Source organism: Pteropus vampyrus, unplaced genomic scaffold (genome assembly GCF_000151845.1).
Source record: "Pteropus vampyrus isolate Shadow unplaced genomic scaffold, Pvam_2.0 Scaffold161, whole genome shotgun sequence".
NCBI classification, from domain to species: Eukaryota; Metazoa; Chordata; class Mammalia; order Chiroptera; family Pteropodidae; genus Pteropus; species Pteropus vampyrus.
Window position 1 is genome coordinate 1,709,342 of NW_011888942.1, and position 12,232 is coordinate 1,721,573.

Here is a 12,232-nt window from a genome sequence, read left to right on the forward strand (position 1 = left end):
TTTGCTTTTATGGAACCAAGAAACTCTGCTGTTCTAAATTTCATAAGAGCAGAAAATGAGGGAGTGTAAAGTAACTTTTAGGTTTAAATGAGTAATTACTTGTCAACATAGTAAGATACAGTTTCTTTAGTGTGACATCATTTTATATTAAGGTTTTTTCCCCCTCTATACAGTATCTTGCTACTTCTAGACAGAGTGGCAGTTTTTGGTATGTGGGTTTCATATACAGCAATCTATTTCATATACTGCAATCTATTTCTATCTTCAGTTTACATCTTGACTTGCCAAATATTAAAACAACTTTAATGTGGGAGTTGACAAATTTTGTTACTTATGTTTTCAGAATGACTCATGCTCACCTTTAGTTGTTCTCAAAATTCTCTATCAAGTTTCATTGTGTTGCCAAGCAAGGTTGAATAGCCAGGACAACATTCTAATATGTATAAAACATAGTGCTTCTGTAATTGTACATATCACATCTTCTTGTAATTATTTATTTATGAGTCTGTCTCTCCAACTGCCACCCTCTATTTGTGATAATTTCCTGGAAAGGGAATGCTTCTCATTTAGATTCATGTAATAGTAAATTTCATATGCTCAATGACATTTTGTTGAATTTTTCTTCATTTTGTTGAATTTTAAACTGAATATTTCTTGAGTGGAATTCTTTTATTAAAAAAAAATACTTTTATGTAGTTGGGGTTGCTGGAGATTATAGGCAATTTAGTTCTTTCTTTATCTGTGCTCTTATAAAGTCTTAAAAACCAGCTAGTGAAAATGCCTAAATATATCGCTTTATTTATAAAACTTGTTTTTATTATTATTTTTGCTTACTGTGTCTTTGTTCCATAGTAAATCATATATTCTAGAAAGCAATATTAATTTGGATATTGGGCTTAATATCTAGATCTAAGGTACATTAAGTGATACCACAGCTTAGCCTCCTGAAAGAGTGAATATACTCAGTTTATTCTCAAGTAATAATTTATGAAGTGTAATAAAAATATGGCTGAGTGAATTTCCTGTTAAGTTATAGTGGAAGTATCATATGAAATTGACATTCAAAGACTTATCTAAAAAGGCTAGCATTTTATGAAGTGTTCCACTAGTAATGAAATGTTTCTTTCCAAAGACAAATAACTTTTTCATGTACTTTAGTCTTGGAACTCATCAAAAGAAATTTAATGGCATGCAAGCTATGGTAGAATTTTAGCTTTATTTATGGATACTCCATCTATATGCATAAATGAGACATAATCATGTGTCAAAGTGCATTTATCTACTGTGTCATGCCTAGGAATAGATAGAAAATCCAGCTTTAAAGCTTTGAATGAAACCATTTTTTTTATCTTATTTTCTTACCTAAAGCCAACAATTCATTGACTGCTATAATATGAATTTAGAGGTAACTGAAATCCTAATATTGTTGAGACTACACTACTGTACAACCCGTCACTTCTTTGGTGATACACATGAAAGCCAAATATGTTTTCAATTTCTCAGTGTATTGTCAAAATTCTAATAGGACTTTTTTTTCCTTGCAAATTCTTCAGGGACTTTGACATATTATAAGGGCTGTGTTGTAGTTTTACAATTACCTTGTCAGAATGAGGAGCATACACTGATGTACTGATGTAGTTGTTTCCTTTTATAACTTAATCCTTCAGTATATATTTACCCAAAGCAACCTATAGTAACATTAGATGAGGAGAGGGCAACACTTTAATTTTGAGGGCTTTTTAGAATTCTCTGTGTGATTTTTTGTTCCTATCACTTCTCTGGGAATGTTCTGGTAGGAAAGCTTCCAAATTTTTAGTTCATAATCAGTTGCTTGTGCTTCTTACATTCTACCATGGCTCCTCAATGAAGGAGGTTTTGTTTTGTTTTGATTGTTTGCTTTAAACTCACAGTAATGATTTTTTCTATTATCTCACCTTCCTTGAGATGGCAGTGTAAGCCGTTTAATCTGGGATAAATTGCCCCTTTTTTTTCCCCCAAGAAAGGAAACAGCTACAGCTTTATTTGACACTAATGCATTGCATTGTTTCTGAGTTTTAAAAGTTTATAATTTCATAAAAGCTTATTACACACTAAATATTATTCTAAATGTTAGTCTTTTTTTTACAATAGATTATTCTAATAAAATAGTAATTATTGATGTACAATTTTAGAGAGTGTTAATTTTCATTTTGAGTTTTTTTCTCATTAATTTTCAGGTTACTGTAAAATGAAACTCACCATCTTCTAAGAGATGATATTAAGACATATCTAGGTCATGTATTTATTTCTACTGAACTCTGATTCTTGGAGACTTGAGGAAGAGAACTGTAGTCAGTGAATTACAATATTAATGATCATTAACATCAATATTTAGGAGAAAGTAAAATATAAAAACACTAAAAAAGTAGAGATCTGCCTTTCATCTGTGCAAGTGATGAACACAGAAACTTTTTAAAAGATTTATTTTCCACTGTTAAACATGGTCTGATGTTTTAAATTTATAAAAGGAAAAGATCTTCATACTTCTAACACTAAGAAATAAGAACATAGTAATATGCGCCAAGGTTGTAGAAAGAGTAGTGTGAGAAACTTAAGGATATATTACTTTATTCTGTGAGAACAGAAAGTTAGCAAATTATTCATTATTTTTTCTCATGAAGAAATAATAATAATGAAAATAAGAGAAAAACACTGTATATAAGACCCTATGATAAATGTTTTCTATATATTATCTAATCTTTCCAAAGCACATGACATTGATACTATTGCTAGGAATTATGTTTGAACAGATTGATGCCATTGGGAAATCAGAAATGGAACAGGGTACATAACCCAGTCAGTGAGACACTAGAGTCTGAGACATTCACTCTAAAGAGATGGGTGTTTGTGTTAGAGGAGACAAAAACTTCAACATTCCTCCCTTTCAACCTCAGAATTTCTGATTTCTCCTCTTCTTTCCCTACAAATAAATCTTTTCTATTAGCTGTATAATAACTGCAAGTTCCTGTTCTAATCTAAATATTGTGAGTAGGTAAAGCTGTGGCACAGATTCCGCAGCACAAAACATACGTACGTTTATTTTCCTTATAAAATATTTAATAATAAAGCTGATTGCCTTGTTCAATAAGTTGTGCTATTTAATGAAGTTTAAAAGAATTCTCCTTTAGCCAACACTAATCCGAATTTATCTCATGGCAGCCTATTTTTAATATAGAGCTTCTTTATTAGAAACATACTGTTGCTTTTACAGATTCCTATTTAGTGTTTGGAGCCCATGTGAGAGCTTAAGAACAGTCTCTTAAAGATGACTTTTTGTTGTTCAATAAATACTATTAGCCAAAACAATTTTAATCCAAGAGTTCTATACAATTCTTAGGATGATTAATGTAAATTAGAGTGATTCTCTTTCTTTTAATAGGCCCTAAATAACTCTTTTAGTATTAGTGGAATAGAAATGTGTCTATATCCATTTCAGTAGAGAGATTGTCTATCTTGATCCCATGGGCAAGGTCAAGGATGAAGTAGATGTTCTATCCCTTGATCCTTTTTTCATTTGTTCAGATTTTTAAAGACCCAGGAGTTACATGGGCATTAAACTCTAACATATTTTGTTGATAGTCAGACTATTTAACAATTCTTTGCATAAGTAAACTTGAATACAAGGAGTGAAGGCTGATTTTACTATTACCTATTCAATTTCAGAACTTATATTTCATCACTTTCAAGACTAGAAAAATGTGGTTGGCTTTGACAAAAATGTTTCTTGGATTTATTTGGCAGATTAAAAAATGTAATGATTTTATATTATGTTGATAAGCTTTAATTTGAAATAATACATAAACAATATAGATAGTATCTTCTTTAGTTAAAAAGCTACTGTCATTTACAAGGCATATATTGCTAAAAATAAACACTAAAATGCTCTTTTTTATGAATATTAAATTCTATAGCAGTCTTCTTGTCTACCCTGTAGACACTGCCAAAATTATGGTCCTAGCAAAGAATGCAAATTGGATCATTAACATTGGAAATAAAAATGAAGAAATTGATTGGAATGAATTATGTTAGATTTAACGAAAGCTTGGCAAAAAATGGATACTGCTTACTAATATAGATGGCCAAGTTAAATGAGCGACTTTCTATTTCTAAAACAAGCAGAAAATACATAAGAAATAAAGAATATGGAACGAGCTTGAATAAAGCAAAATTAAGTGAAAGAAAATATAATGATGAAATAAAATTAGCAAGAACATATACAGGAATGGATAACACTAGATTTTTTTTGTGCTTTTCTTAGTATTATAGTACATAAGTTATTTGTTCATTTTTAAATATTTTTAGCAATGCATATTTATTAAATAACTACTAGTGTCAAATTTTTGAGTCCTTTTTGGTATGTATTTTTACATTCATTGCTCTACCTGATCTTTACAAGTGAAATATTTCCATTTTTATATATTATTAGAGACTCAGAGAGGATATCTTGAAACTGGTATTTTAATTAACTCTAAGCTACCAAGAGATGTTTAACTTATTTCACATGAGATTGATAAGGATTTCAATGATGCTTTATAGCCAATCATTAACTTTCAGATTCTGTGCTCTACTTTTAACGCTTTTGTTTTAAATTTTGAAATATTAGCAAAATATAGAGTTTAAGCTTAATGGCCTATCTCTGTTCATTGAGAATTACTTTGACTTTTTTTGCGTTGTTATAAACTTATATATCATACTACATTGTGCATTTTTTTCAACAAACATAGAGCCGTAAGATAGAGTACTATTGAATCATTATGTTGTATACCTGAAGCTAATATTATATGTTAATTGTATTTCAATTAAAAAAAGATAGACATAGTAACTTACTAATGCCTATTAATCAACTCTGACATTAAAATAAAATCTTAAAATATGAGGACATATTAATTGGTATTCCTTGGATTTCTGCTAAGTGATTATATTCTGAATGATATATATTCTGAATGATTTTTCTGTCTCACTTCCAGTGAGGATATTGCTGCCAATTCATAGGACTTGGAGCTTGGATTTTGACCTTGGTAATTGATGATAAGTCTGCACCAGTTTATCCCTGATTTTTGCATAATTCTCTACTTGAGTTAGTGTATAACTTAGGTCCACAAAACAGGCTGATAGTCAACAGTACACATGAGAATTGAATACTAGTTTTGCTCATTAACTAGCATTTAACTAATTACAAATTTTGATTAATAATAGTATGAATAACGTGCAATCTGCAAGATATCTAACCTACTTAAAAATGAAGATTTTATTTCCAGTCAAGATGGTAGAATAGGTAAACTCTGTGCTTGCCTCCTATCACGACTACATAAAAATTACAAGTAAACTATAGAACAACTATCATTGAGGATTCACCTGAAGTCCACCTGAACAGAACTTCTACAACTAAAGTTATACAGAAAAATCCACCTCAAGACTGGTGAGAGGGACAGAGACATGAAACAGCCTTGTCCCACACCTGCGTGTTAAAAATTGGGAGAGGTATCTCAGCTGTGGAAGATTCCCCAGAGGGGCGAGTGGTTCCAACCCTACACCAAAGTCCAAAGCCCAAGATTCCAGTGCCAGGAAGAGAAGTCCCCACAAATCTTGGCTGTGAAAACCAGCAGAGACTATGGCTGAGTAAGAAGAAGGGCTGTTGGAGGATCAAGTATTCCTCTTAAAAGGCCCATGCATAGACTTACTCACTGACAGACTCACTTGCTCTGAGCTCCAGTGCTGGGACAGCAGTTTGAAGGGCTTCAGAGACATACGGGGAGACACTGAGTTGTCTGGTTTCAGGGAGAGGGCTAGCAGGGCAGCTTTCTCCCAGACAGACGAAGAGTTGGCAGAATCCATTGTTTCTTTGTTAAGCTCTCCTCTTTCACAACATATAGACACAGGCAGCCGCTATAACTGAGTCTCTATCAACCTGGTCAACACTGGTCACCCTGCTCTGGCGATTCCCTGAGACTCCACCCTACCCAACTTGCAGGCCCATCCAAGCTACGTCCAGTGGATTTTTTTTTTCGTACAAATGGCCTGTCTTGGCTCATGCTGAACTTTTCTAAAATCTCTCAGAGATTTACAAAACCCAAACGAACAGTGTCTGGCCTCAGTGTGCCCAGTCCCTCTTGCTGAACATCTCTAAGTGCTGCATTAGCGGCAACTGGCCTTAGTTCTTGGCTTGGCCTCTTGAGGCACCTCCAAACCCAGTATGAGTGGTGGCCATCTGTGAATTACCTGGTGGCCATGCCAGTTGGCCCCGGACAGGGCACAGACTGTGGCTGAATTTGGCTTATGTCATAGCCCCTCCCAGGAGGTTCTGGGGCTGGCATGCCTGGACCAAGTTGGAGTGCCACATAGGGCCACATCCAAGGAAGACATACCCAAAAGGGCAGACTGGGCAGGCAACAGGGCCCTGCTAAAGCGAATTGGGCTCCATAGAGTCAGTCCTTGCACAGCAGCTTCTCCACTGGTCACAGCCAGTCCTCAAAACCAATCAGCCCATTGGTCAATCCCTCTCTGATGTGCAAACAGCAACCAAATCTCAATTATGACAGTAGGGCACACACAACACATACAAGGGACACACTTGGAGGACCTGGCTAGGTGACTAGGGAGACTGTTCCACTGGGCCCCATAGGACACCTACTAAATAAGGCACTGTACTAAGACCAAGAGACATAACAGCCCTACCTAATACAGAGAAACAGACACAGAGGGGCAGCTAAAGTGGGGAGACTAAGAAACAGTTTCCAAGTGAAAGAACAGAACAAAGCTCCCGAAAAATAACTAAACAAAGTGGAGACAAGCAATCTATGAGTTGCAGAATTCAAAACACTGGTTATAAAGATGCTCAATGAATTTAAGGGGGTAGATAAACTCAGTGAGAACTTTAACAAAGAGATAGAGAACATAAAAAGAACCAGTCAGAACTGAAGAATACAATGACTGAAATCAAGAATACATTAGGAGGAATCAACAGTAGATTAGATGAAGCAGAGGATCAAATCAGTGATTTAGAAGATAGATAGCAGAAAACACCCACTAAGAACAGCAACAAGAAGAAAGAATCCAAAAAGTTAGGAATAGTTTAAGGGGCCTTTTGTATAACCTCAAGTATACCAACATTTGCATCACAGGGATACCAGAAGGGGAAGAGAGAGAGCAACAAATTAAAAACTTATTTGAAAATATAATGATGAAAAACTTCACTAACCTGGTGAAGGAAATAGACATGCAAGCCCAGGAAGCATAGAATGTCTCAAGCAAGATGAATCCAAAGAGGCCAACACCAAGATACATCATAATTAAAATGCCAAAGGTTAAACAAAGAGAGAACCTTAAAAGCAGCAAGAGAAAAGCAATTAGTCATCTCCAAGGAAGCTCCCATAAGACTGTCAGCTGATTTTTTAACAGAAACTTTGCAGGCCAGAAGAGATTGGCAGGAAATATTCAACGTGATGAAAAACAAGGATCTACAACCAAGATTACTCTACCCAGCAAAGCTGTCATAGAATTGAAAAGCAGATAAAGAGCTTCCCAGACAAGAAAAAGCTAAAGGATTTCATCACCACCAAGCCAGTATTACAGGAAATGTTGGAAGGACTTCTTTAAGAAGAAAAGAGAAAAAATACAAAAAAAATGAATATAAAAATGGCAATAACTATATATCTATCAACAATTACTTTAAATGTAAATGTGTTCCAAAAGTGCTCTAATCAAAAGATAGCATGGCTGAATGGATAAGAAAACAAGATTCCTACATATGCTGCATACAAGAGACTCACTTCAGATCAACTAAGACACAGCGACTGAATTAGTGATGGAAAAAGATATTTCATGAAAAGAAAAATAAACAAAGTTGGGGTAGCAATACTTATACCAGACAAAATAGACTTTAGAACAAAGGCTATAAGAAAAAAAAGGACCCAGCAATCCTACTTCTGGGTATTGATCTTAAGAAACCCAAAACACTACTTTGTAGGGACATGTGAATTTATATGTTCATTGCAGCATTATTTGAAATAGTCAGTGTATGGAGGCAATCTAGGTGTCCATAAAAGGATGAATGGATAAAGAAGAGATGGTACATATATACAATGGAATATGTCATAAAAAAAGAATGAAATCTTGCCATCTGCAATACCATGGTTGGACCTAGAGGGTACTATACTGAGTGGATGGGTGAAATTGAACAGGCCAAATGCGAGAAGTTCTTAGGCAAAAGTAGATGCACATGTTAACTGCTTTCTCTTAGTAAAAATGACTTATGTCCTATAGGAGGGATCAGCTGGCTGTTTAAAATTTTAGGGAGATGATTGTCAGTAATTAAAATGATTCCACAATATATTTAGGATTAAAGTACTATATAGTTTAAAAGAAGAAATATACATTGGAACAAATAAAACATTTTCACCATGATCATCATTATCAGCAGCAGCATCTCATTATTAGACATTGTTGTAGATCACTGTAGGTGCTCTTTATATTAATTTAAAAAATAAATGCAAATTTTAAAAACTATTGTTATAAAATTGGCTACTACACAGAAATAACAAGATAAAGAAGTGTATTTTTTAATACAGTTCTGAAATCATTATATAGAGTATTTGGAAATGTTCGTTGGAGATTAGCCAATTAATCATTAAAGAATTATAGAGATAATTAGCTTTATTAAATACTTTGTTTTGTTTTCTAGAATCTGCTGTATGTTCACTTAGTTTGCAGATCGTTTTAACTCGTGGTGGTTTAAATAAAAAGAACTAGATGTTCAATTATACAAATAAGTAAGAAGCAATACATCTGTGGAAAATTTATTTGTTCGTAGAAATAATTGCATTCTGGAAGTTTTAAGATTCTAAATATCAATATGTCAACCTTGTTACAGACTATCCAGGATATGTTTATGATACTTTGGATATATTTAGAAGATAATTACTGATTCCTATCAGGCTATGCTTTGACTATCAAGAGATTGGATTTAAAAAAAGAAGTATAGACATTGATTTTGGAGTCTGTGAACATAAATGGGTCTGAAATTATCAAAGCTCATTGCTTGTTGTGATGCATCTTGCATATAGATTATTCAGAAATCTTGGTGAAAGTGAATCAAAATAAGGAACTGCATTTCTACTTTAGTTAAGTTTATGTCTTAGGTAAACTTGGTGATAAATATATAACATTAAAGTAAGATCAGGACACTTATAATCAACATTTTATGAATTAAATTTTTTAAAAAACAAGACAAATAAGTCCTACACTACAGTGACATTTGAATATCAAATAGTCCTCATATCTGATAGCTCTCATAGGTTGCTTTGATACTTAATAGCTGATGTTCTAACTTTTCTTTTCTTTTCTTTTTTAGGTGAGGCAACCCTTGGTTGACCTCACAGATTGAAAAGACCTTGTCAGCTTACAATCCCTTATTTTAAAAAAAAAATTTTTATGCCTACAGCACCTGGTCTTCCTAGGAGGTCTCCCATCCAAGTACTAACCAGACCTGACCCTGATTAGCTTCTGAGATCAGATGGGATTGGACTTGTTCAGGGTGGGATGGCTGTAGACTCTTTTCTTTAAAGCATAGAATATATCATTTATTTTATTTTTAAAAATTTCTGTCTTTCTAAAAAACTACTTCATAGCAAATATGCATTTTTTATTAAAACATTCAATTTGGGAAATATAGTGAAATATATACCCATATGTATTAAAATATATATATATTTATGCTTTTTAAAACTCATTATTAATGTTTTTTGTTATGTTTTCTTGATTGAGGTCATAACAGCAAATGTTCAAATAAGTGCTGGAGATTCTGAAAATTATTCTGATTCTTTCAAAATATATGTAAACACTGTCTTTATATTGATGAGAATTTGAAATGGCTGATATCTTTTGAATGGACTTTGTAATCTTGTGAGATACTCTTGAAAAAATAATATAGTGCTTTAGAAATTTTTGTGTATGTTTCTTCATTTAAAAATGCCAGTATTTGAAGGGTTTTGTCATATTTAGACAGTACAAATTTTCTGCAACCTTTGTCTTTGGTTCAAAATTACCTTAATTACACCATCCATTATAAGGACCTGCTACCTTACAAAAACAATTGAACCATTTATTAATGAGATAAATGGTTTTACTAATTTATGAAAGTGATAAACAGTTCTTTTTCCAACATCTACTACGAAGTGTTTCTTTAAAGTAGTAGGTGTTTGAAAACTGTGTAATACAGTTGGCCCTCTGTATCTGCAGGTTTTGCATCTATGGATTCAACCAACCTGAGATAAAAAATTATCAGAAAAAAATTACATTGCTGCTGATGTGTACTATGTAGTTCGGCCTACAATGGTTGTGTCCACTGAATATGTACGGACTTTTTTTCTTGTCATTTTTCCCTAAACAATATAGTATAACAACTATTTTCACAGCATGTACATTGTGTTAGATATTATAGATAATCTCCAAATATTTTTAAGTACATAAGAGGATGTACTCTATGTAAATATAGTCATGTGCCACATAATGAAGTTTCGGTCAGTGATGGACCACTATTTGATGGTGGTCCTATATGATTACAATGCAGTTGAATTTACTGTAAGAAATGCAATGATATGTAGTTCAGTAGATTTTTTTTTTTTTTTCCTGACAGGAGCAATATCTGTGGGGCCTGACAATAGATTCCCTCTCATTCCTCGCACCTTGATTTTGAGTGCACAGATTACATCCCAATCAGTCAGCCACTGACTTATTTCAGCACTGAGGAGCCTGACTCCACAGTGCTACATATTTAGAGGGTGCTACAAGACCTCCCAGGTCTAGTTTGGTGGTCCTAAGAGTACATTATTATAAATTCTTTATTGAGAACCAAAGATCTTATACAAGACACAGGTCCATGAGAGCTAACTTAACAAGTATTAAGTGCTACTGCCAATTTAGTAAAAGCTGTCTATGGTAATGTGGAGCCAGCCTGTCCTTGTACTTTGGAAATATGTTCAGGTGGTAATAATGTAAAGCATAAGTAAGTTTTATTTCTTCTACCGGTTCAATGTCAGAGAGAACCCTTTGTGCCAGATAGAGTCAGAGGAACCAAAAACAAATTTCCAAAGTCAAAATACTAAGTCCTCAGTTCTACACCTTCTCCATGTTAAATACCTCCCCTTTTTTTAATGAATACCACGATGTTTCTTAATCTGACCACCGCTCTAATATGCAATAGTCATAATCACATTTCTTTGGCAATACCCCATATTCCTTTATCTTTCTATCTCGATTTATTATTCCTACTGTTCCTCAGACCATCTTTCACTCTCTCCTGAAAGTAACTAGTATGGAGATCTACATATGTGTTACTTAGCCAATTCCTCCTGATTATTTCCAATTAATCCATCCCACATCCCTGTTCATGGAGAAGCACTGACAACTTTGATGTTCTATTTCTGACCCCGTCAGAAGGAAGCAGGCTTGTGGGATAATGTTTATAAAGTTAATAGCAGTGCACAGTAATGCTATAGGTCTTCTTATTCACTCACCGCTCACTCACTGACTCATCCAGAGCAACGTTTAGTCCTGCAAGCTCCGTTCATGGTTAGTGCCCTATATAGGTGTACCATTAAAAAAAAATCTTTTGTATTGTATTTTAATGTCCCTCTTCTACATTTAGATACACAAATACTTGCCATTCTATTACATCCCACAGTATTCAGTACAGAAGCATGCTGTATTGGTTTGCAGACTAAGAGCAATAAGCTATCCCATATGTGTAGTAGGCTGTACCATATAAGTTTGTGTAAGTGCACTTTATGATGTTTGCACAATGATGAAATCACCTGATGCATTTCTCAGAACTTATAATCATTATTGAGTGAAACATGACTGTACAACACCATTTTATATAAGGGACATGAGCATTTGTGGATTTTGGTACCCATAGGGGTCCTAGAACCGGTCCCCTTTGGATACCAAGGGGTGATTGTATCTTTTTGGCTAACTACATTCTTGCAAAAATACTGAATGTTAATAATATTCATATTGATGATAATAAGGCTATCACAAATCTTGACTGTGGTGAAGGTTCATATCTAACTGATACTCTGGTGCTGCTTTTATGTTGATTTTTTAAAACTCTACCAATGATAAGTATAAAAAATGTGGCTGTATTTTAGAGACAATAATATAGTATTTTTCAGTACCAATGTGTGTGTGTATGTGC

At 33.8% G+C, this 12,232-nt stretch overlaps 1 pseudogene; it reads right to left on the minus strand.

The window, feature by feature from the left end:
- Positions 1–9,469: 9,469 nt before the first annotated feature.
- On the minus strand, positions 9,470–9,588 carry LOC111745697 (annotated as a pseudogene).
- Between the last annotated feature and the right edge of the window lie 2,644 nt (positions 9,589–12,232).